The 26,783-nt window shown below is 45.3% G+C and overlaps 1 long non-coding RNA gene across 1 annotated transcript in view; it reads left to right on the top strand.

Annotated features, from left to right (window-relative positions):
• The first annotated feature begins 965 nt into the window (after positions 1 to 965).
• LOC132248315 (uncharacterized) overlaps positions 966 to 26,783 on the top strand; it is a 33,431-nt gene continuing 7,613 nt past the window's right edge. Inside the window, exon 1 of the long non-coding RNA XR_009459483.1 lies at positions 966 to 1,304. This is a non-coding gene — a long non-coding RNA (uncharacterized LOC132248315). The remainder of the gene's footprint in view (positions 1,305 to 26,783) is intronic.

The following is a 26,783-nucleotide window of genomic DNA, read 5'->3' as shown; positions in this document are numbered from 1 at the left end:
AAAAAAAACAACTGGGGGTTTTGCTACAAGATTGTGGCAGCTGCAAGCAACAGCACAGATCTCCAACCCTGAATGAGACAGAACAAAGGGCCATCAGTTCATAGGGCAGTGCACAGGGCTGAGAGCAGGCCAATAGGCTGGGAGAGCCACACGAAGCAGCTGGTACCTCCTCACAGAGGGAGGAGACGCCTTGACCCTTTGGAGATGAGTCAAAACCTATCAGTCGGCATGCAGTTGTGAGTCCCTTCCACTCTGGGCAAGGGATCCCCACAGGGGAGGAGAGCCCACCACACTGTGGCTGATGAAGGGGAAGCCTCTGATGGGAAGGGGGTAATTTGACCTGGGAAAAAGGTAGGAGCCCAGGGCTCCAGATTTCCAGGGGGAAATCCCTGGGTTTGGGCCCTGCCAACTGAGTAACTAGCTCTCTGTCAACTGGGATGATGGGGCTCCTTGCAGGGTTGTCATTTGTTCATTGGGCACCACTGTGTGCTACAGTTGCACTCTGTTATTTTCTCCCCTCTATGTTGTTGGGATCCCCGGGATAACCCTGAGCCTCTATTATTGTATTGGGAGAGTGTTATGAGCTTCCTGGTATTGGTATCTATTATATGAAGTGTTTTATGCAAATGTGTTGTATGTGATTGTAGCAGAGAGCCTGTGGGTAGAGTTGTTCTGATATTATTTAATGGGGTGGAAGTTTGTGTTAATCACAGACCACACACCTTTGAAATGGTTGCGGACCGCAAAGACTGATAACACCCACATATTGCAGTGGGTGCTTGCATTACAGCTTTTTCATTTCTCAGTGCAACGTCGGGCAGGCAAGAAGAATATAGATGCAGACTTTTTATCCGGATCTACAACTGAAGAAGATTGAGTCAAACAGAAAAGGGGAGAAGTGGAGCACTAGATAAAATATCAAGGAGACTGTGGCCCTATTACTGAGAATAGATGGGACTGGAAAAACAAAACAAAAATGAAACTTACCTGCCAGCATCCTGATCGTCAGCAGGATGCCTGGGAGGAGGATGTTATCAGCCAGCACTGGGAGCATCCACTGCACCTGAGGAAAAGAGAGACTTGCAAATAGCTAATTGGAACTGACCTGATTAAAAGGATCAAGGATTGAAACAAACAGCCCCCTGAAAGGGGAACTAGGAGCCATAGCAGAGAGAGAAAGAGCAATGGAATAGTTTTGTGTGAAGGCATGAGAAAAGACAGAGGGCAGCATCCCTTGGGAGGCGAGTACCGAGGAGTGACCTGGGGGATCACGACTGAAGATGGTTTGGTATATCCTCAGACAGGTAGATGGACTTTAATTAGAGGCTTTCTGACAGAATTGCTGATTGGATGTCTGGACTATATATAGGCTGTTAAGTTTGTTTTTCAATGGGGGGGCAGAAGCCCTGCCTTGCAAAGAGACTGGTCAGTAATTAGTTCTGTGTTTTGGGGGGGGGGGGGTTCATTAAGGACTCAGTACCATAAGGAGTTGTGTTCCCTAATGACCAGGCCTGGGTTCTTTTCTGAAGAGTAAGCAAATATCCAGACACAGATGCACTAAGAAAATAAAAGCTTAAGAAGACCAGTTTCAATGGTAATTAAAAACAGAGAGATATCTGCATTTTATTTTTTCATTCACTCCCATCAAGTTGTGACAGAAGAGAAAAACACAGGTGGAAAGCTCAGAGTGGAAACATTTCTCTTTATAATTGGTTCTAGGGGCACCTGCTCACAGTGATGTAACCCCTTATGCAAATATTTCACTATTGACCCATCACTGCCTGTCATTTTGTTATTCTTTTGTCTACTAACCTGTTTTTATCCGTGAGTGCTTCCTCCCCCTCAGGTCTGTAGGGCACTGAAGGAGGGGCAGGGATTCAGTCTAACCTGAAAGCTACAGGGAACCAGGCTTATGTGTGGGTTTAGAGTTAACTTGAGTGTGTTCAGGTGAATTCATAAATGTAAACATATATATATTTATTCCTGGTTCCCTGTGGCCTTCAGGTTAGACTATAGATTGTACAATGTGTATATACACACACACACACACACACACATCTACATATATATTTGTATGTATCTGTGTATATAAGTTGATGATTGTAAGCTGTAAATTCTTTATCATTATTAAACCTGTACCTAGTTAATATTTATTGAGTCTCCTGTCTCTCTGCTCTGTAGGGAGAGGAGGGGGGCTGCATACAACTATGCAGCCATGCCTTCCACAGCATACTTGCATCTGGTGACCATGCCTTCATTCAGGGAGGGGGTATTTCTGAGTACCACCCAGGTTACACTTGCATAGTTTATCAGTAATGAAGTATAATGCTTCCTAAGAATGGATACAGACCAAATGGAAAGGAACATATTAAACAGAATATTATTTTTAAACTTTGACTTCTCAACAGAATAACATAGGGGAGTATACATAAGATCACCTTGCAGAGATTTTTCCCTATTCCTTTGTCCCAATCCTATGTATCACAGGATAGGTTGAAAACTAAGATGATATTGATTGATATCTGTGGAAAATTCTTCTTTTTAATAGCAACCACAGTACTTGCAGAAATTACATCCTTAGCTTACCTGACACTTCTTAAACAGACTTTTCTTTATTTGAGAATAGACTGCACTCATACCTAGAACTGTTTGTTCCAGGAAGCATTCATTTTGAGGAGTGAAGAAAGTTCTTTGAGCCTTGAATCACTTTGACATTTGGTCAGCTGCATCAATGAAATAACTTACTATTTTAATTTTAATAAAGCAAGTTGTGTGTTTGGTCTCTCCCAATTCTATCCCTTTCTTTACATAAATGATGATTATATAAATGTAAACCTTGAGATTAATACTCACTGGGCACTTCCACACGAGTGCGCACGTGCCTCTTGCCCCACCTCAAACCCCTTTGCGGCAGGGCAACAGGCATGTGTGGGAGCAAAAAAATGTTCCCTGCACTGCAAACTTGCAGCACAGGGCAAAAATTAGACCCCTGGATATCCATGGCTGGCCCCTCCCCTTGCCAGCCCCTGTGAGACCCCCAAATCCTGCCGCGGCTGGACCCTCTCCCCTCCAGCCCCCCCCAGGTCCCCAACCCCTGCCCTGTCTGGCCCCATCCCCCCAAGTCCCCCATCCCTCCCCCCAACTACATACTTAAAAAAAATAAAAATAAAAAAAAAAGAACCCCAGCACTTACTGGCAGTTGAAGCTGCCGTTTGGCTGCCTGGGGCCCCACCAGCACAGTGCCAGGCCGGCTAACAGCCCCAGCAAACCCAGCCTGAACCCTCTTGCCCCTCTGCTGTCCTATGCTGCCCAGGGGGCTCTGCCAGGAGGCCTTGTAGCCCCCCCAACCCCGCTTTGTAGGTAAGCAGAGGCTTTTTTTCCCCTTGTTTCTGTTCTTTTTCTGTTTGTTTTTTTTTACTTTGTGATGGTGCCTGGGGTTGTGGGGGTAGCCTTGGGGGCCTATGGGTGCAAGTTGGGAGCTGGGGCTGGGTGGGGAAGCCATTGGGAGGGTCTGGGGGAGTTGCGGGTGGGGCTGGGTGGGACAGCCATTGGGGGGCTGCAGCAGATAGTGGGGGATGGGGCCAGGTGTGGCAGCAATTGGGGGGGCTGGGGGGGCATGTGGGCCTTGCAGAGGGGGTAGTAGCTCCCATGGGGGTCATTTGGCCCCCGTTGGGGGGCCGTCCCCCTTGTGTAGGTGATGTACCCACTTTTGGGAGGCCATACCCCTTGTGAGAGTACCAATCCCCCTGCTGGGTATCTGAACCCCTTTTGGGGGGCTCAACCCCTTTTGGGGGGCCAGACCTTTTGTGTGGGGGATGAACCCCTTTTGGGGAGGCTGAACCTCCTGTTGGGGGGGTGTAGCCCTTGTGTGGGGGCTGAACCCTCTGTTGGGGAACTGAACCCATTGTGTAGGGACCATCACCCTGTGGGAGGGCAGCAAAATATGTATTCATGAATTAATGAAACATGTATTTAGAGTTCACTTTATTATTATGATGAGACTTGCTTTACCACTATAGAAATATCAATAAAACATTGTCCAGCTGATCGCTGTCTCTGTCTCACTCACTCTCTCTCTTTATAGTGGTCTTTTGTTTTAATTGTGGAGGAGCATGGATTTTCTGGTATTTTACAGAGTGACTTTGGAATTTTTTTTTTTTTTTTAATCAGGGATTTTTCAGTTTTCCAATAGGAAACACCAGAATTCCTTCTAGGGAGGTCAGTGGCAGGACCTTGCTTGCTCAGAGCTGACACCTTGGACCCATCTGGCTGTGGCTGACCTCCTGGCCAAATGGGGCCAGGAGAACATAATTTGACAATTGAAAGCAGGCCATCACACCCAGAACATCTTCCAGGTGATAGCTGCCCAGATGGCCAGGCAGGGGGCACAAATGGCAGTAGTGCTGCACAAAGGTCAACCCTGCAACCGCAGTCCACTGGCAGCTGGCCGTGGAGTCTCCATCCTGGTCTGGCAGGTGCACAGCAGGTCACAGCCAGGCAGAAGCCCCCACTGCCAGACTGCTGCATTGGGTAGAGGGTACAGGGAACTCTCAGGGCTCCTTCAGCAGTCCAGCTGGCACAAGGGGTACTGTGCATAGGTAGCAATTGGCTGGGCCCCAGAAGCTCCTGAGAGCTGGTAGTCCTGAGCTACTTGCCAGGGCAGCTTTTTATACTGCTGGGGCCAGCACAGGTGCTGGCACTGGGCTCTAGCTCCCCCTGGCTGCAGATCCGGGAGGAGCCAGGCTGGGTTTTTTTGCCCCTAGTAGCACAATTTGCTCCACAACAAAGTGCATGTCTGAGCATGTGCACTGAGGGAAAAAGCCCCAGCTCAAATTTGTACCACTTCTATTTGAGCTGCTGCAAGCACATGTGCTTGCGTGTGTGGACTTGCCCACTGGGGGCATCTACATGTGTACTTTACTGAAGTTGCCTAATTAGCTCTGCAGTAAAGCATCACTATCTACACATGCATTGCTATTAAGACAGAATAAACCAATTAACTCTGCTGTAGACTAGTACTGCCTGACAGAAGTACTATCTTACAACTGAGTTATTTACTCTATCACAACGCACATGTAGATGGTGACTGGGCCTGGCTGGGACACAAGGGTGGGACTGCCTGCCAGCTAGCCCTGCAATGTAGCACCCTCATGCTTTAGTCAGCCCCTCCACAGCACAGAGATGGGGCAGAGTAGCTCCAGGCTAGCAAGCTGACCCCCCAGGAGCCCTGTCAGTTAGAGCTGTGCCACCCTGGCTCCGCATGCTTTGATCCCAGGCACACATGATAACACAGTGCCCAGCACAACAGACTCCAGCACAAAGTGCTCTGAAGTTTATTTGCGTTCATTAATTGTATATGCAGCTGTGCCTGCAGAGATTACACTCCACCCTCAAAATGTTTCAGTGTAATAGAATATAATCCTACTTGTCTAGTCCTATCTGTGTATTTTATAGCATTATTTTATAGTGTCCAATTACTTTTTTCATTTAACCATATTTCAGAAAAAAAACATGGCATGTCAAGGTCTTCTGTGCTGCTAGGTCTTTTAGTTCACCTGTTTCTGTTTTTAATAGCTCTCAATTCAAAATTTATTTAAAGCAAAATAAGGGGTGGTCAATCAGAGCTGTTTGCATTCTAGACCTTAAATTCCCACACTCAGCTTTATCATCTGCAAAACTGTTTTAAGGGGGAAAAAGAAAAGGATATACTTTCTTTCATATGTATATGTTTTCTCTCTCTCTCTTTTCCTCATCTCTCAAATATTTGGTGAATAGTCAATATTAGAAATTAATTACGGGGAGTAGCTTGATAAGGATCTAGCAGAATAATACAGTTTTATATAAGATATCTGCTTGTTTACACTGTAATAATCCTCTCTAAGGATCCCAATCCATATTTTTTTTATGAGTGGGAAGAAATGAAAACCCCAGATCTGTAACACTCACTGAATAGTCTCACTGCTTCAGTGGAATGAGTTATGTAAATGAAGATTGTGTGTAGAAAGCCATAGATATTCTTCTAGTTTCAGACAACTTTATTCAAGCAAGCATTGGTGTGACAATAAAAAAATAACCAGAGGAAGTGCCCAAGGTTACCGCTCTTCAGTGAATAATATTATATCCCTTACATAGGTGGGGTGACATCCGTGTGATACACTGCAAAATTATGCAATAAATTCATTTATGATGTACGTTGGCCAATTCGCCTAGCTCTTTCTAACATCCAGATTCAGGTACTGAATTTCAGAAATCTACAATATTTTGGTCTGCAGTAGTTTTTTCTGTGGCAAGGTCATTCTGCTTTCTCAAGCCTATTCTCAATTAAAGAGACATTTCATGGATTTTGTAGGTTTCTATTCAGATTTGTACCCTCAATATATGGGGTAGAATCTCATTCTGTATTGGAAAACCTAATTAAAATACATTAAGGTTTCACAAAATTAAATTCTTTATATCCTTCTTTAAAATGGTATTAAAATTATTCTTAGAGATACTGTTGGATATTATTTTAATGCAGAGAAAAATGGAATTGAAGCAAATTTGCGTCCTGATTGATTCTATAACCTTATTCAAGTCGATTAGCACGTATTCATGACTTACATTATGTAAAACTTCTCCCAATAAACTGCAAGATTGGGACCAGTGTAAGCAGCATCTTGTTATACCAGATCTGAATTTTGTGTGTGGTGTTTAACAGAAATTCTCATAGAATAAAACTGAAAACAAAAATGACTGATGGATGATAACTGGACATAGCAGTTAAATTGTCCAAAACTTAGTTATAGATATTGAAGGTAGCAAATATCCTCCTTTTAGGTATAAGAAAAGCATTTACTCTGTCTGGTCACAATGGATATTTTTACATGGGCTGCTGGATGTGGCACCGGGCACTTTAATTAGTGTATTGTGCTAATTAAAAGCGTCCGTACATCATGTTTATCAGCACCACCATGCAGCCCCGTGCTGAAAAAATGGCAACAGGGAACTTTGAACTAAAGCTTATTGGCTGCATTTTATTTCAAAGTGCACCACTGCCATTTTGTCAGTGCAGAGACATGCAGCAATGCTGATACAAATGACACATGAGGCTGCTGGAGAGCATCAATTTCTGTGCTCCAGCAGACGATTAATTGAGTCTGCTCCAACACTGCATTTCCAGTGCATTGGAGCAGGCTCTATGCACATGTGGAGGAGCCCTATGTTTCTGAATATTTTGAGCATTACCAGCAACTAAATTCTTGCTCAACTACTGTAAAGACACAAAATATTGCACCCCATTTTCACTTTTCAATTCTTTTCACTTTTTTCATTTCACTTGTGTATCTTTCTGATTCTTTACTTTATTAATCTGTTCTAATTTTGAGGAGGGAAATGGGAAAAGACTAACAAAATAAAACAACTCCATTGTTTATTACTGTCTGTATTTAGAGTATCATCCGAGTACTGTGACATCTATCAAGGAGCAAAGTAAGTCCATTTCAGACACATTAGAAAATAATTCATATTTTCTTTTAACCAAAAGAAGAAATTTTCCTTACATTTACAGATACACTGGGCATGTATTATATTTTCATAGTAGTAATTCAAATAAGTCAATAATCAAATACTTGCACTCACAAAAGTCATTATTATAAAGCATGGGTTTTAACTTACTGTCATGTGCAGTATTTATAGAATATCAGTTGGCAGATGGTATGATGCAGTATGTGATTTGCCATGTCATTTCATATTAGCCTGTGGTAATCCTAAGGCATTGTTCCTTCTTGTAGGAAACAATGACTACTACAAGTACAACATGTGGTGACCTACAGGAGCACAGGCATGTTCTCTCTTGAACTGACATGCCAGAAGATAATGCAATAATGCACACTTCAAGTATCAGGGTTTTCCAGATTAGGTGATCTATTTTATTAAAGCACTGTTTCAGCATGTTCATTTTCTCCCAGTTGCTCTGTTCTTATTTTCATTACATGCACTGAAGAATGTTCTATGAGACTGAAGGTATGTCAGCAAATCAACATTGCTTCTGTGCTTCGAGCACTAATAACTTAAAACTCTTACATCTTTGATATTGGTTCCCTGCTCAGTTTCTTCCCTTTCAATTATAATATTGACTTTTTTATAGTTTCTTGCAATATTTCATGTTATTTTATTGCTATAAGTGTTCATTTAAAAAAAAAAAAAAAAAGATAAAAGAAGCAGTTCTGTGCACGTAAAGCCTTCCTGTAAGAATATATAAAGCTCTGCAAGGTGGATTTTTTCAGGTTAACCAAAAGTGGTGAAACATGACTCTATGGTCACTTTTACTACATATGCTCAGCAGATTTCTTTTTCTAGACATGTTAAGTACTATCTTTTCGAAGTAAAGTAGGGTGTCTGGCTCTTTAAGGGAGACAGATTGCTCTGGGCTAGAAGCCCAGCTATGAGTGATTAGCTGGAGTTCAAAAGCCAATAGGGAGAAAGAGAAAGCAGCTTGAGTTTGCAAAGGAGTACTGGTGGCCAGGAGGCAACCTGAACCAAAAGGAGTTCTCTTCCAGAAGGGCCAAAGCTAAAGGACTTCTCCTGTCACCTGGAAAAAGCTAAGGGTTTTTTCTTTGTTCATGCTTTTTGTTGTTTGGGCAGAGGGCCTTAATTATGTCATGAATTATTGTTTGGAATGACTGAAGGGACTCTAAGGGACACCTGTTTGTCTGGCAGTAGATACTCCCAACAGTTACAGAAAGGTAAGATAATGTACATTTATAGTGAATGGTCTAATCACCTTCAGTGTAGAAAATGTTAAGGAGATCTGGTCCTGGTGGAAATGCTCTAACACAGTGGTTTTCAACCTTTTTTGTCCTGGGATCCATTTGCAAAGATCAATGGCTTGTCCTGACCCATACCCCCCTGGCCTTGTCAGTGCCTGACCCACAGTCCCCCGCCTCCCATCCTGCTGCAGCCTTGGTGCATGGCCACCTTCCCCCAGTGCTGGCAGGCACCTTCCCCTCCCCTCCCCCCCAACATGCATCCCTTACACACACACACACACACACACACACACACACACACACACACACGTGTGCATGCACATAAGCCCCCCATCCTCCCCAATAGTCCCCCCTCCCCCCCAACATGCATCCCACACACACACACACACACACACACACACACGTGTGCATGCACATAAGCCCTCCCCTCCTCCCCAATAGTCCCCAAGCCCTGGTCCTCCAACCATTGCTTCCCATACACTTACCTTCACCTGGCTGCTGGAGCTGCTGCCACAACCCTGCCTGGCTGTGTGCTGGCCATGCCCCAAGCAGTCACTTGCTGCCTGGAACGCTGCCAGCCTGCAAGGGGAAGCACACATTCTTGTGCATTTTTCTGGCAATTGTTTGTGACCCTTTGAAATATTCCTGTGATCCACAGGTTGAGAAACACTGCTCTAGTAGACCATGCCAGGTGAGCAAGAGAGTAGGCTTCCTTTTTTAATGAGTAGGCTTCTATTGATACTTCAAGTTTTGAATGACCTAAAGAGTAGTTCCTATGGACTCCATAACATAGGAAGCTTTTACCTAGGTTTTTTTCTGATCTTGTTAGATACACTGAGACTTCTTCAATCACATACTGTCATTAAGGTTTGAGGGAAGCTTCTCATACTTATGCATAAGTGCCCATTTCTTTAGAATATGAATGTTTTCCTTTCCTGTTTCCTTAAAGCCTTAAGGTAAGCAAAAGGCCTTGCCTTTAATTTTTTACCACCTTTGACCCTCTACAAAAGTTAATGCTGGTGTGCAGAAATTGAACTTTTGTATCTCCATAAAATACCAGGAAGCATACAAACTGGGAAGAGAATGTGGCCAACTGACATTAAAGGCATAAATACGTAAACATCTACAAATTCATGACTGGCAGTTACTAGATGAAGGAGAAAGAACCTCCCATGTTTTAGCAAAAATAACTGAGTAGTCTGAGCACTTACTGAGAAATTTGATAGCTAGGTTCTAGGCCTCCATTTCTGAAGTAGGGGCTGGCTTTGTAGGTCTCTCTTGGAGTTAAGATGGGTAAGGCACACTTTGCCTCTCCCCTCCTCCACCTCCCCACTTTTTTCACTTTTTCTGGTACTTGTGCTCAACTACACTAGCTAATCATGGATAAGTGTAGTCTATGGGTGAAAGGTTACACGTCCAAAAACCATCAGCTGGACAGCTACAAACTTACAGATGAATGCAAAAAGCAAAATAGAATTCGAATCCTAGTACCCACTCCATTGTTTTTCTCCACCCAGCATCCCACATCACGGTTGAATAAGTGCTGTAAAGAATCTGGCCTTAAGCTTCTTACACCTGCTCTGAAGAAATCAAGACATGCATGTTAAACTGCTTCTGCATAGGGCCAGATGTTTCCTTTTGTATCAAGTCATTAACTTTCAAAGTGGAGACTACAAATATAAAGCAGCTGGTCTTTTGACTTTGACATCTCCCTCTTTTTCTGTCTCTGTCTCTTTTTCTCTCCTGTCTTAGCCTACATAAATAAACGGAGGGTTCAAAAACCAATCCCCACCCCAATAGAACCTCATTTATATCTGTGATGTGATTAATGACCACAGTCATTCATTAGAAAAGAACTGGATTTTTTTTTTAAATGGATTATGAGACTAACATTAAAATTAGCCATTACTAAGCAGAGGTTAGCAGTTTCATAGTTTCGTAGTTGGTAGGGTCAGAGGGGACCTGAGCAGATCATCAAGTCTGACCCCCTGCCATGGGCAGGAAAGGATTCTAGGGTCAAATAGCCCCAGCTAGGTGGCTGTCTAGCCTCCTTTTGAAGACCCCCAGGGTAGGGGCAAGCACCACTTCCCTTGGAAGTTGATTCTAGCTCCTTGCCACCCTGACAGTGAAGTAGTGCCTCCTGACATCTAGCCTGAATCTACTCTCAGTCAACTTATGGCTGTTGTTCTCCTGAGCACTACCAGGGGTAACAAGGAACAGGGACTCCCCCATTCCCTGCTGGTCCCCCTTGGCAAGTTTATAGGTGGCCACCAGATCCCCTCTCAGCTTTCTTTTGTGGAGGCTGAACAGGTTCAGGTCCCTTAGCCTCTCCTCATAGGGCCTACCCTGCTGCCCCTTGATCATTCAAGTGGCCCTCCTCTGGACCCACTTGATGCTGTCCACATCCCTCCTGAAGTGCAGTTTCCAGAACTGGATGTAGTACTCCAACTGCAGCCTGACCAATGTCGCATAGAGGGGGAGAATCACCTCCTTGGACCTGCTCGTGATGCATCTATGGATGCATGACAAAGTGCGGTTAGCCTTCCTGACTGCATCCCTACATTGGCAGCCCATGTTCATCTTGGAATCAATAGTGATTCCAAGATCCTTCTTTGCCTCTGTGCTGATGATAAAGGAGTTCCTCAGCCTGTAGGTGTGCTGCTGGTTCTTCCTCCCCAGGTGCAACACCTTGCACTTGTCCATATTGAAACCCATCCTATTCTCATCTGCCCACCTCTCTAACCTGTTGAGATCTAGTTGTAACCTGTCCCTCTCTTCTAGCATGCTTACTTCTCCCCATATCTTAGTGTTGTCTGTGAACTTGAACAAGGTGCTTTTCACCCACTCGTCCAAATCTCCGATGAAGATATTGAACAGCACAGGCCCAAGGACTGAGCCCTGGGGAACCCCATTGCCCATGTCTCTCCAGGTCAAAAATGACCCATCCACCACCACTCTCTGGGTGTGGCCCTCCATCCAACTTGCTACCCATCTGACTGTGTAGGCATTGACACCACAGACGCCTAATTTTTTTAATGAAGATGGGGCAAGAGACAGTGTCGAAGGCCCTCCTAAAGTCCAGGAAGACTAAGTCTACTGTGACACCTGTGTCCAAGGCTTTTGTGACCTGGACATAGAAGGCCACCAGGTTGGTCTGACAGGGCCTTCCTCTAATGAACCTGTGTTGATTGCCCCTAAGCATAAGCTCCTCTGCTAGCCCCTCACAGATGTGCTCCTGGATAATTTTTTCAAAGAGCTTCCCCAGGACCAAGGTAAGACTAACGGGCCTATAGTTTCCTAAGTCCTCTTTCCTCCCTTTTTTGAAAACGGGGACCATATTGGCCCTTTTCAGGTTCCTTTCCAAGAACTATTAAGATCACAACTCCTTTGAGAAAAATACTATCTATATATGGCATCTGAACTGCTTTGTATTAATATCTTGTGTTTGTTGCAGAACTAGAAAATTTAGATGAAATGTATTTTGTAAGCATTATAGTGATCATTTTGAAGGGGTATATTAAATGATTTTCTGATGCAAATACGGATTTCTGCTTGTAGTCATTCTATTCTGTGTATCATTAAAACAAAAATGCAATAAGCAAATAAACAATTCACATAAACTTTAAAAATCCTGGGTATATAATACTGTGATATTCATGTATTCAGAGGATGCAAACAGGTGTTCACCACACCTGGTGTAGTTTTAAATGGCCTGCTTTAAGCTATCAAAACCTAGACTGGGAGTAATATGTACAACCTGAGATAAGTAACTAGGGGCAGAGGCAGGGGCTGGTGGGTCTGTATGGGGGCTGGCAAGTACAGGGAGGGTTGATGAGTCCCATGGAGGGGTGGAGGTCAGGAGGGGCTAAAGATAGCCCTGTTAGGGTCAAGGGGTAGGAACAGCACAGTCCCAGGGCTGGGGCAAGTGGCTAAGCTTTCTAGCCCCAGGGATGTGATGCAAATATATACAGGCACTTGCTAGATTGGATTAACCCCTTCCTAGATTAGGGTAATTCTTTCTCAGTCTGAAAGGGTTATAGAAAATGTGTGTCATTGACACCTCCTGAGGTGAACTAATTTAGATTGGGCGTGACATATTTTGTCTGACTGAATCTCTCCAAATGCCTGCTCTAGTGGACATTTAAATTAATTGCCTTGGATAGTTAGATCTAAATATAATGCTTAATACATACCTGTACTGTTAAACATCTTTATTAGTGATCTGGATGTGGGTGTGGAATGCATGCTGTGTAAATTTGCCAATGATACTAAGTTCTGGGGCAAGGTGGGCACATTGGAGGGCAGGGACAGAGTCCAGCTAGATCTAGACCAGTTACAGAGGTGGTCAGATGGGGTTACTAAGAATAATGGCCACAAATTGTTAGAGAGAAGGTTCAGGCTGGACATCAGGAGACATTACTTTACAGTTAGGACTGCCAGGCTCCCAAGTGAGGTGGTACTCTTTCCTACCTTGAGGGTCTTCAAGAGGAGGCTGGACCGCTATTTGGCTGGGGTGATATGACCTGATCCCCATTCCTGCCTGGCACAGGGGATCAGACCAGTTGATTTGTTTAGGTCCCTTCCGACCCTAAGTACTATGATACTGTGTATAAACTTTCTTTCTTCTGTCACTGTGGTAAAGACTCAGGACTCTCGCTGGGAATATCTTCATGAAGTCTCCAATACCACAAATTTAGCCCTCGTGTTCCGTGAGCTAAATTACAACTTCCATTTTGTTCCAGTAGTTAATCAGACCATTAATTAAAATAACCCCAAAAAACAACACCCCTGCAACCTGAAGATCTGGCACTCCATTATCAAGTTGCATATATTTTGATATTTTATGGGGATGTCTACACGAGGCACTAAAAGCACAGTAGACTAATTTTACTGTTCATTATCATGTCACAGCAAAAGCTGTGCTAATGCACAGTATAATTAGTCTGTTGTGCATTAGCATCACTAAAAAGGCATGTGTCGGAGCTACTGTACAGTAGTGCCAGTTATTGCACATTGGGTTAGTACCTGTTATTACTGGTACTAAGCTTAATGCACAGTAACTATGGCACACGAATACATATGTAGATGTATCCTATCTGATCATCATGCCATCCTCTATCGCACAGTCTGTTAGATTTTCAGTTAATGAAAAGACAAAATCTGCATCTCCCTTTCTTTCACTCTTCAGGCATGTCTAGTTGAAAAGTATCAATGAATATATTATGCTTTACCTCCACAAGCTTTTGTAAAATTTAAACAGTGAACTAAGTAGACTTCCTACCAAAGAGACAGAATTTGGCAGTCTGTTTTACGGGTTGTTAATGTAAAAAATGTCATTGCCCATCTCCTCTCATGAAACAACTAGTGAATGAGCACATATGCCACTGAACAAATGAACACATTTGTGGGCAGCCAAAAAACTAATGCATTTACAGGAGACATGAATCCTTGTTGCAAACAGTGCTATATATTACAGTATTACAAGGCCTCTGAAGGGAAAGTCTATTGACATATGTACATCTAAAATCTGAATTATTAAAAACATGTTTTTAATAAGCTGTCATTGTTTGACATGATGTAAATATTACAAAATCAAACACAATTAGTTCATGAGGAGTATAAATTTGTTCCTCTTAAAGTACTTTCTTTTATCATATTGTATGTACTTGCAATTAGAGCTAAAAGTCTATGAAGAAATATAATCTGACAGACATAGTGCAACACAATACACTTAACAAAAATACATACATTAGACAAGCTACAAATATCCCATTATTATGCAGATGAAACTTTACATGACAGGAACTCAGAAAGAATATTACTAAGGGAACTCCATAACATATAAAAAGACCCCATAGATATATATGGGGAATACTATTAATTAAAAAAAAAATAGTAACTTGAACTCTTGTGTCTGTCTTGAGCAGACAAAAGGAAGAATTAGTTTCCTGTGTTCAGTAGGAATAGCACAAACAACAGGCTTGAATAAAAAACAAATTATTTACACCATCGTTACTGTTAGAAAAAGCCTGTCATGTGGATTAAAGCAAAATATAGATAATATTCCTGCTGCAATTTCTTTAAAAGTAATGTATGACTGCTGAAGAGCAACAAGCAATAGCAGTCCTAGGTTCAGTCAATTGGATGAAAACTTCCCATTGTAAATATCTTCTATAAAGGACCTGTTAGATGAAAAATGTTAAAGCTCTTACATTTCTACATCTGTGATAGTGAATACATTTATGAATTATACACAGAAAAGGTAAGATACCATTTGTAAAACAAGCAAGCCTTCTGGGTTTAATCACCACAAGCAATAAGTCAGTTTAAATCTGCTACTAACAGCACTTTGGCAACTTTTATTAGTACAGTACATGTATAAAAGACTTTTTGAATTTTTAAAATACATTACATCTGCTTTCTTTACAAGTGTTGGTACAGCAATATTCCCACTGACCTACATTCTTGATTACTTTTATGTTGTGTAGTTTCTCTTAAAATAGTTGAAAGAATGCACTCAGGCAATAAACTGGAAAGATTAGTCACTGGCCTTTCATTTATGGGGCCACAGTCGAATGTGTCCCTTCTTGGAACATCTTATACTGATTAGATGCCTGCAGGCTTGTAGTGAAATAAATTCTGTTGAGCTATGTTTCTAGTCAAATACATGTCTACATTAAAAAAATCAGCACATGATTTTCTGCTATATGAATATTGAGAATTTTCTATCCTCCCACTTCACTACAGGGAGGGATCTCATCAGTTCTGAAATGCCTCAAAGAAGAATGGGAGGCGGTGGGAGGGGGGGGAAAGAAACCTACATTTATATTTGCTTGCACTTGATTACACCTACAGGAAAGCAAAGTAAGACTGTGGATGATACAGTATCCACTATCCTTTCTATTTTCATTCAGAATTAACCACATATGCTGTTTTAGTTTTGTACAGAAAATTACTACAATTAGATATGAGTGAAAATCTACAAAATTATGGCTGGACCAGCCTGTTATCCCCTGACATCAGTTGGAGTGGAAAGAGCTGGCATCCTTTAAGAAGATGTGTAGCAGTACCTGGTATCCCATCATGTCATAAGATGTTTGTTTCAATGTACGTAAAAACCCTTATACCACAAATGTGAAGTAAATTGCACCAATTTAAAGAACCACAGAGTACATAACATTGTCTTGCTCTTTCTGCTACAGGAATGGGCCCTAAATAAAAACAGTTATATATAATTTAATATAGTGTTGTAAATAATGTACTTGTTCTTCCCACAGATGTGTGCGCATAATATGCCTTGCATGTAGTGGAAATGGCAAATGTACTGCATTCAGGATAATCTAGTTCAGTTTACTGGTGTTATCATTGAGCTGGTTATTTTTATCAGGTACATGTTACAAATATTTCTTAAGCTTAAGCAAAGCTAAATTATTTGCTCAGTTTTGCCAGTCCTAATAACTTTAGTAGACCTTCAGTGGTAAAGATGCATTAGCTCATACTACGTAATCCTGTACAAGTGCACAGTATACTCTATATGCCCATCTGAGTATTGATTGCAAAAATAACTATGACCTAACCAGGAATAGGAACTTAGCTGAACTTACTATACATGGTATTTATTGAGTACAGAGTTTATGCACTAAGTTATGTGCACCTTAGTGATGTTTGTTACTGGGCACATCTACACAAGATACTAAAAGCATAGTAGACTAATTCTACTGTGCATTACTGTGTCATAGTAAAAGCCATGGTAATGCACAGTAGAATTAGACTACTATGGTTTAGTTAGTCCACTATGATTAATTGAGTCTGCTGGAGTGTGGTAATTACCATGCTCCAACCTGTCTCTGTGTCTCATGTATCAGCTTCCCCATGCTTCAAAATGGTGGTGAGGGCTCTTTCACTAAACATCTCAGAGCTGCTCTAATTAGAGTGCTTCCCCCACATTCCTGAAGCACATGTGAAAACACCCACAGGTACTAAACTTAATTTGCAGTAATTGCGGTGCCTTAATGTATTTGTTGATGAGCCCACTTTGTTACTTGGATACCCTTCTACCCTTGATACAGACCTGTTGGGTTAATGGAAACTATTAGAGGCCTTTAGATTTTTAGATTGATCACTGGTAATCAGTTTAACAAACTATGTAGTTCTACTGTGTACACTTACATTATAAAATAGATGATGAGGCTGAGTTCTTATGCACTGACGCAGTTTATGCACTTCACCAATATAGGAACAACCAACATGTGTCTTAATGTAATCTATAGTAAAAGAGCCAGACCTATGTAGCTGCTGGGCATTTAGAGTATACTGGGCATTTAGAGTATACTGTGCACTTATACAGGATTACGTAGTATGAGCTAATGCTATGTAGTTAACTTCTCTGTATAATAGTGTATATGCTGGTCCCATTATGGGTAAACTATACTCCAATTCTTTTCCTCTCTTTTTCTTTCATCATTCTATTTTACGTTACATTGTTTCAAATAGTGCTAATCTATAAAACCGATAAGGAAAAACTAGGTATATTTTACAGCTGCTACATTTAAATGTAATAAACAGATTTTCTATCATCCTTATATAACGCTCTTAAAAAGTCAATACTTTTTAATAGAGTTTTGGAAGAGTCCTATGAAGATTGAAGAAGCAGATGGGAAAAGAAGTGAAGGCTATGTTGGCCATATTGTTTATTGACTATGTGATTCTTTTGTCTGAAGTATGGAAGAAGTACAATACCACCTTGATGTGTGGACCCTTAACATGGAAGAATTTGGCTTGATATTTAGTAAATGTAAGATTGAAAAATGATTGTAGATGCCCCATCACCTGAAGAATTAAAAGGAGAATTGTTAAATGAAATGGATGGATATAAATAAATATCTTGGTTTAATGTTAAGAGAAATAGAAAGATTGGGGAATGTCGCAGGGCACCTCGGTACCCCTGCTCCTAGAAAGGAGGAACTGCCAGGGAGCGAGGGAGCACGCCCTGGCCTGACATGACGAGCCCAGCTGAGGCTGGCTCAGGTAATGAGCACAGCTGTGGGTTGCCGGAGCAACCAAGCGGAGCCAGCTGCCTGTAGGGGGCAGGGCCTGGCCCTTATAAAGCTCAGGGCTGAGGCCAGGCTGGCAGTTCTCTGCCAGCAGCTGGAGAGGCAGGAGCTCCCTCAGCTGAGATATGGAAAGGAGCATGACTCGCAAGTACAGCTCGTGATAGCCCTGAGAGGATGGGCACTATGGTTTAGCCAGGGGGCTTTAGGTTTGTGTTATAGCCAGGAGGCTCTAGTTTACGTTTGGCTCAGTATATTACACCCGGAGGCTTGGGTGAGGCTGTAGGGGTTGGAGGAGGCCACAATTACAGGGACCCCAGAGAGTGTGGGGTGCCCTAGCGCCACGAGGGCGCATTATTGTCATAGCGCCAGGGAAGGCGCAGCTCGCACGCCACTGCGCGAGCAACTGGCGGCGAGGAGCGTGGCCAGTGGGTCGCGGGCGCAACCCGTAGGTTGCGGACGGGGACCGAGACCCCGGATTGCGTATGGGGGGAACATAGCCCCCGGCCCCAGGAACGGGGCGGTATTACTGAGTAGCCCAGTGCGGGCACGGCAAGCCCCAGAGAGGGGGGAACGCCCTTATACAGTATTGAGCAGCCCAGTGTGGGTGCGGCGAGCCCCAGAGAGGGGGAACGCCATTGTGTATTATTGAGTAGCCCAGTGTGGGCGCGATGAGCCCTAGAGAGGGGGAACGCCATGGTGCTTTGTTGAGTAGCCCAGTGTGGGCGCACGGGCATAGTGAGCCTGGCCGCAGGCTAGTGCAGCAATCCCCCTCAGACCAAGGCAGGGCGCTGCGGTTGCCCCTGAGAAGACAGGGAGTAGCAGCGCAGTGAGCCAGAGTCAGGGAGGGTATCCGTGCGGTTGGCCCATAGGACCGGAGGGCTGCTAGAGAGTCCCGGAGCAGAACCACACTGGCAGGAGAGGCCCAGAGTGGGCTAGACGGGAGTCCCAGCAAGAGGCTGGGCACGAGAGAAGGAGCCCAGAGTGGGCCACATTAGAGAGGAGGCCCGGGAAGCGGGCATATAGACCGGACAACGTCCATTACATCTGCGAGGCTTGGGGCGTGGTATATGGGGCTGGTAGGAGCCACGCATAGCCCATAAGGCTAGGGCGCTTGGGTAGCGCCCATTGTACGGGGAGACCTACGAGGGGTCCAGGAGCTGACAGGCCCGAGGAAACACGAGGCAGCCTCCCTATTACATATTCGATCAAGACGTGGCGGGCGAGAATGGAAGGTGCCCTCGGGCCGGAGTAGCGCTGTGAGAGGGCCTCAAGGAGATCACGGCCCTCCGCAAGGACCCCGCCGTGACAGGGAATCATCAAAAAGGTTGCAGTTTGTAGAGTTTTATAGAAATGTTAAGTTGTCCATGTGCAATAGAAATGTCTCTCAGGGAGCAAGTCGATGATTTATAGTGCTGTGACATTCTATATGCATGCTATAATTCAAATACATTATTTCATAGATTTCGTAGACATTACGGCTTGAAGGGACCTTGGAAGATCTTTGAGTCCAGACCCCTGCCCCAGGGGCAGGAAGAAAGCAGGGGTCATAGGATCCCAGCAAGATAAACATCCAAATGTCTCTTGAAGGCATTCAAAGTAGGTGCTTGAACCACCTCCCCCGGCAGTCTATTCCAAACCTTGGGGGCTTAGACAGTAAAGAAGTTCTTCCTCATGTCCAGCCTGAAATGGTCATGGAGGAGTTTGTGACCATTTGACCTTGTCATTTCCTTGATAGAGAGCTACATCCCCTTGGGGTGCTCTGGTGAACAGACATTCCCCCAGATCCTGGTTAGCACCCCTTATAAACTTATAGGCAGCCACCAGATCACCCTGAGCCTGTGTTTTTCCAGACTGAAGCATCCCATAGCTCTCAGCCTCTCATCATAAGGTCTGTTTTCCTGACCTCTGATCATGCATGTGGCTCTCCTCTGCACTCTCTCAAGCTTCTCCACATGCTTTTTGAATTGTGAAGCCTGAAACTGGACACAGTACTCCAGCTGTGGCCTTGCCAAGGCTAAGTACAATGGGAGAATGATGTCCTGGGTTTTGCTTGAGAAGCATCTATGGATGCAAGCCAGCATTTTGCTCACTTTACTAGCTGCAGCATCACATTGAAGGCTCATGTTCATCCTGTGGTCAGTCATGACCCCAAGTCCCTTTCATCCATAGTGCTAGCCAGCGTAGCACTGCTGAGCCTATAAGGATGCTGCAGGATTCTTCCCAAGGTGGAGAACCTTGGATTTTTCAGTGTTAAATACCATCAGGTTCTCCTCCACCCACTTCCTGAGCCTATCAAGATCAGCCTGGATTGCCCTCCTGTCCTCAGGTGTGGATGCTTTACCCCAAAGTTTGGTGTCTTTGGCGAACTTGGCCAGTGCACTTCTGACTCCAATGTCCACATCATTAATGAAGATTTTGAATAGTATAGGCCCAAGGACAGAGCATGTATAGGCCCAAGGACAGAGCCTTTAGGGACCTTATGATGAGAAGGTGAGAGCCATGGGACTCTTCAGCCTGGAAAAGTGCAGGCTCAGGGGTGATCTGGTGGCCACCTATAAGTTTATCAGGGGTGCTTATCAAGATCTGGGGGAATGTCTGTTCACCAAAGCACCCCAAGGGATGACAAGGTCAAATGGTCACAAACTCCACTGTGACCGATTCAAGCTAGACATAAGAAATAACGTCTTCACTGCCCAAGCCCCCAAGGTCTGGAATAGACTGCCACCGGAGGCGGTTCAAGCACCCACTCTGAACTCCTTCAAGACACATTTGGATGCTTATCTTGCTGCTATCCTATGACCCCTGCTGACTTCCTACCCCTGGGGCAGGGGGCTGGACTCGATGATCCTCCAGGGTCCCTTCCAGCCCAAATGTCTATGAAAAAGCTGGACCATCTGAAACTTGCTTTCTCTCTCAAAACTCATGATCAAGGAACTGCCTGCCTCCAGAGGGAATCTTCACCTGCCTCTGGGTGATACTTGTGACTAAGCTACAGGAGATCTAACTAGATATATAGCTTGCAGTAACTCAGATGCGTGATCAAAGGCTGCCCAGCCATGCCAGTTTGCTCTATGGGATTTCTCTGACATTGTTCTACCGTATAACCTATTCCAACCCTACCCCTTGTAACCAATAAAATTTTCCTTTGTACCTAGCATGGGAGACTTATTGGGAGTGGGTCTAAATTATGCCTTGAGGTCCCCTTGGTTCAGCTGACTAAGGGAGACCACTACTTGTGCTTCCAACTGAGGGAAGCCTCCCAAGTTCTTGAAGTGAATCAAGTACCCTTGAGGGCTACTAGGCCCATGTTTCCCAGGGTGCGCAGAGCCAGAATTAAGCACATCCCTGGATGGTGACAATATTATCCCCAGGCTAGTGGATGTGCTCCAGGAAGGGGGTCGGCCAGACCTGAAGCACCACCAAGGAGGCACTCGGAGCCTGGAAGGTGGTCAGACACAGTGAGGTGGGTGGTTCAATGCAGGAGCGCCCCCTGCTTGCCCACCACAGAAGGCACCCAGCCTCTCAGGGTGTTCCTTCACAAGGTCAGCATTGATGGAGAGTAAGCAATCTCCCTCGCCCAGGCTTTCCCATCCCATAATTGGCAGGGGCATCCCTTGGGACTGCTGAAAAAATGATGCAAAGTACCCATGTAGCAAGTTAGCTTTTTCCTGGGCATCAGTTGTCAGTTGTCCCATCTGGTTTAGCAGGGGTCCAATGTTGCCCTTGCATTTCCTCCAGATCCCCACATATCAAAAAAAAAGGACCTTTTTATTGTCCTTGATACTTGTAGCTACTTGGAATTCAGCCTTGGCTTTCCTGGTCCAGGTCTGAACCAGTGCAGAATATTCCTCCTTGGAGGTGGATCCAATCCTCCATTCTTTGGTCTTTCTTTTTAAATGCAGGAGGTCCGCTAGTTCCCTGCAGAGCCAAGGGGGCTGCTGCGCCCTTTTGTTGCCTTTCCTCCGAGATGGGATAGCCTTTGCTTGTGCATCCAGGATTACTCCCTTGAGGAGCAACCACTCATCCTGAACTCCCCTCCCCTTTGGGTCATGGTCCCTTAGGGCCTCACTGACAAGCCTCCTGAGCTTGTCAATGTCAGCTTTCCTGAAGTCGAGGACTCTGTATTGCTGACTGGATTCGCAGCTTTATGGCAGATGGTGAAAGTGATCAGCTTGTGGTCACTGTCACCCAGCTTCCCCTCAATCATTAGGTCACTGATTAGGTTGTCCCCCATTGCCAGTACCAGGTTGAGCAGTACTTTACCTCTCATTATCCCATAGATTTCTTGAATCAGATAGAGCTCCTCCATGCATGAGAGAAAGCTTTGCAACTGTTCAAATTTGGCCGAGCGCTCTTCCCATGAGATGTCTGGGTAGTTGACAACCATGCACTCCTGATCAAGCTCTTGATCCTGCGTAGGAGGTCTATAGTAGACTCCCACCATTGTGTCCCCAATGCTGTATTCCCCATGGATTTTAATCCAGAGGGTCTCCAGTCATCAACCCTGGGTGCCAATGTTGGCTTTTAGGGATGCATAGATTACCTTGACAGAGAGCTACACCCCCGCCCCTTTTGTCCACTTGATATCTCCTGTACAGGGTATAGGCATCTATACCTGTGGCCCAGTAATGGGTGGAGTCCCACCAGGTCTCCATTATTCCCACATATATTAAATGCTAAAAAAACCCAACTAAAACAGAATGGATAATCTATATCGATCCCGATGTGAGGGAAAGGGTCCACGAGGCTTCCTTGGCTGACCAGACAAATCCAGGGCAGCCTGCAGACTAAAAGGGGAGCATATAAAAAGTAAAAAAGGGGAGAGATTACCAAAGAGGAGTATACCTCCTCTTCTCGCACTTGTAGGGAGGCAGTTAGACAGGCCAAAGCTACCATGGAGCTGAGGATGGAATCCCAAGTAAAGGATAACAAAAAATGTTTTTTAGATATATCGGGAGTAAAAGGAAGGCCCAGGGAGGAATAGGACCCCTACTAAATGGGCAGAAGCAATTGGTGACAGACAGGGGGGACAAGGCTGAACTCCTCAACAAGTTCTTTGCCTCAGTGTTCCTAAGTGAGGGGCAGGACAAGGCTCTCACTGGGATTGTAGAGGCAGCAGCAAGGCACCAGACTGCCATGCGTAGACCCTGAGATGGTGCAGAGTCACTTGGAGGAACTGGATGCCTTTAAGTCAGCAGGCCCGGATGAGCTCCATCCGAGGGTACTGAAGGCACTGGCTGATGTCATTGCACAGCCACTGGTGGTAATATTTGAACACTCATGGCACATGGGCCAGGTCCCGGAGGACTGGAAAAGGGCCAATGTGGTCCCCATTTTCAAGAAAGGAAGGAAGGAAGACCCAGGCAACTATAGGCCAGTCAGTCTCACTTCCATCCTAGGCAAAGTCTTCGAAAAAATTATCAAGGCTCACATTTGCGAGAGCCCAGCAGGACAAATTATGCTGAGGGGAAACCAGCAGGAGTTTGTAGCAGGTAGATCATGCCTGACTAATCTAGTCTCTTTTTATGACCGGGTTACAAAACACCTGGATGCAGGAGTAGGGTTTGATGTCATATACTTAGACTTCAGGAAGACCTTTGATACGGTATCCCACCCCATACTGGTGAACAAGTTAAGAGGCTGTGACTTAGATGACTACACAGTCTGGTGGGTGGTGAATTGGCTAGAGGGTCACACCCAGAGAGTCGTGGTGGATGGGTCGGTATCGACCTGGAAGGGTGTGGGCAGTGGGGTCCTGCAGGGCTTGGTCCTTGGCCCGATACTCTTCAATGTCTTCATCAGCGACTTGGACAAGGGAGTGAAGTGTACTGTGTCCAAGTTTGTGGATGACACAAAACTGTGGGGAGAAGTGAACACGCTGGACAGCAGGGAACAGCTACAAGCAGACCTGGACAGGTTGGACATATGGGCAGAAAACAACAGAATGCAATTCAACAAGGAGAAATGCAAAGTGCTGCACCTAGGGAGGAAAAATATCCGGCATACCTACTGCCTAGGAAATGACCTGCTTGGTGGCACGGAAGCGGAAAGGGATCTTGGAGTCCTAGTGGACTCCAAGATGAATGTGAGTCAGCAGTGTGACGAAGCCATCAGAAAAGCTAATGGCACTTTATCGTGCATCAGCAGATGCATGACGAACAGATCCAAGGAGGTGATACTTCCCCTCTATCGGGCGCTGGTCAGACCACAGTTGGAATACTGCGTGCAATTTTGGGTGCCACACTTCAAGAGGGATGTGGATAATCTGGAGAGGGTCCAGAGAAGGGCCACTCGTATGGTTAAGGGCTTGCAGGCCAAGACCTATGAAGAGAGACTGGGGCACCTGGACCTCTTCAGCTTCCACAAGAGAAGGTTGAGAGGCGACCTTGTGGCTGCTTATTAAGTTCATCACAGGGGCACAGAAGGGAATTGGTGAGGTTTTATTCACAAAGGCGCCTCCGGGGGTTACAAGAAATAATGGCCACAAGCTAGCAGAGAGCAGATTTAGACTAGACATTAGGAAGAACTTCTTCACACTTAGAGTGGCCAGGGTCTGGAATGGGCTCCCAAGGGAGGTGGTGCTTTCCCCTACCCTGGGGGTCTTCAAGAGGAGGTTAGATAAGCATCTAGCTGGGGTCATCTGAACCCAGCACTCTTTCCTGCCTATGCAGGGGGTTGGACTCAATGATCTATTGAGGTCCCTTCCGACCCTAGCATCTATGAATCTATGAATGTCATAATGTCTTTGAGCTACAGTTCAGCCTGTGTTGCCTACAGGAGCTGTCAGCTTTGCAGGCTTTCCTGGAGCTGCAAGAGTTTGCAAAGCTACAATGGGGTGGGGACCTTGGTGTGGCAGGCTTTGGGGCCCTTGACCACCTTGTTCCAAACCCTTGGCTGGACAGAATGGGAGGTTCCTAAGTCCTCCCTTGTCCTGAAAGGTGACCTTGGTCTACCCTCTGCCTCCAGGGGGTGAAGGTCCTGGCTGTAGGAGTGTATCTCCTGCTCACCATCCCTGATGGCCTGCAGTCTCTAGACTGTGGCCTGGAGCTCCACTTTATGGCATGCCAGAGACCCCAAAAGGAAGCAGACCTCACAAGGGTAGGTGGCCATGCTCCCAGACCCCAAAGAAGTGTCAGGCAGCCTCCACAGCTGAGAGCCAGAGACTACGTCTGAGTGGAGCCCAGAACCATGGACTCTGTCTGGGTGGAGGCCTCTGAGGCACCAGGCGGGAGGCCACAGACTCTGAGGGGAACCTCAGGGTGTGGCGCATGCCCATCCACATGGTGCCACTGGTACACTGGCTACAGCTGGGACTGCCTTCCTTAGGATGCACTGGCAGGGCCTCGGGACCTCCCACTGGCCCTCTTGCTCAAAGTGCATACTGACTTGCATGCTGGTCAGTCAAGTGCGTCTGTTTGGGCATCCTGTTTGTGAGGCTCCAGCCACATGGCTCCCTGGGGGGCTGGGTGAGACCCTCCTCAGCTCCACTCTGCTGCCTCCTCACAGCTGGCTGGGGTTAACCCCCTCCCACCATGGGCCCCACTTACCTCTGGCTGTGCTGGGAACCAGCAGGGCACTCCATGGCTGCTGGGGGTTACTCTGGGGGCTTCAGGGAGCGGGGGCACAGAGGGCTTTCACCCACATGTCTCTTGCCACTCCTGGAGCCTAACTACATTTTTTTTTCTCTGATGGACCCTTTTAAATTGTGCTCATACGCAGTGGGCCTGCTGCCAGAACCGTGCTGCTCCCGGGCTAGGGGGCACCCTACCCACAGTTTGGGGGACCCTGCCCCACTGGATAGGGACCTGTAGGTGCCCTCTCCCCCCCTCCTACTCTCCCTGGGGGGCTGGGTGAAGTAGGAGCCAGGGCAGGGCAAGATCCTCCTTGGCTCCACTCAGCTGCCTCCTCGCAGCTGTCTGGGGTTAACCCCTTCCCATCACAGGCCCTGCCTACCTTTGGCTGTACTGGAGGTTGGTGGGGTGCTCTGTGGTTGTTGGGGGTCACTGGGGGGAGTTGGGGAACAGGGGCACCGCAGGCTTGCACCTGCATGTCTCTTGCCACTCCTGAAGCCTAACTGACTTGCAAAGTATCCAGAAACATCTCACCTAAAACAGACTGTCCTACCTTGTAATCCATTTCTTGGGGGGGAAAGCTGGTAGCAGTCCCACCTGATCTCATATTTTTGCTTGGATCTCACTGTCTTATCTCATACCAAGGTTACTAATATGGTTAAGAGGGTGGCTATATGTTTTCTGTACCAAACATTAGAAACTCCAACACTGTTTTTACCATCATTAAGATATGACATCTGTTCTACATTCAGGGTTGGGTTACCCTGGAACTGATATCCAACTGAATGTTTATTTGCAGTGGACAATTGCAAGCTGAAACAAAATGAATCTAATCAAATATTAGTCGAACCTACTCGCCCTTTGGCTGCTCAGAGAGAAGTAAAATCTATTAGTGAGAGAGTGAAAAACTCTTTCCAGGTGCCAGGCTTGATGATTGCAGCAAGATCGCAAAATCTAGCTCTCCTCTAATTACCAAAATAGGGTTGTAAGAGATTTTCTTTTAAGCATAGTATTATGCCCCTAGGAGCAAAGAAGAACTTATGCATTACTGTGTCAGGACCAATATAGTTATGCTGCACTACTACTGCTCTGTAAAAGAAATCAAAGTCCTCTTCTTCAAAAACACAGAAGACTCAGTGTCCATAAGAGAAATTGCAGGATACACTCAAAAGGCACATCCAGATAAGCCTGCACATGCCCCTTGCTGCATCTCCAAGTAGTTTGAGATGCAGCAAGAGGCATGATGGGAACAAAAAAAAGTTCCAAGTGCTGCATATTTGTAGTGCAGGCTCAAAATTTGATACCTGAATATCCAGGTATCAAAAAACCCCAAAAAACAAACAAACAAAAAATAAAAAAAAGTGGGGCAGGGCACACTCCAGGACCATGCTTGAGGCAACCAGAGCCTCAGG

This window comes from Alligator mississippiensis, chromosome 2, assembly GCF_030867095.1.
Source record: "Alligator mississippiensis isolate rAllMis1 chromosome 2, rAllMis1, whole genome shotgun sequence".
Lineage (NCBI taxonomy): Eukaryota > Metazoa > Chordata > Crocodylia > Alligatoridae > Alligator > Alligator mississippiensis.
The sequence above is the reverse complement of the archived record's forward strand: the minus strand, read 5'-3'. Positions and strand labels throughout refer to the sequence as shown.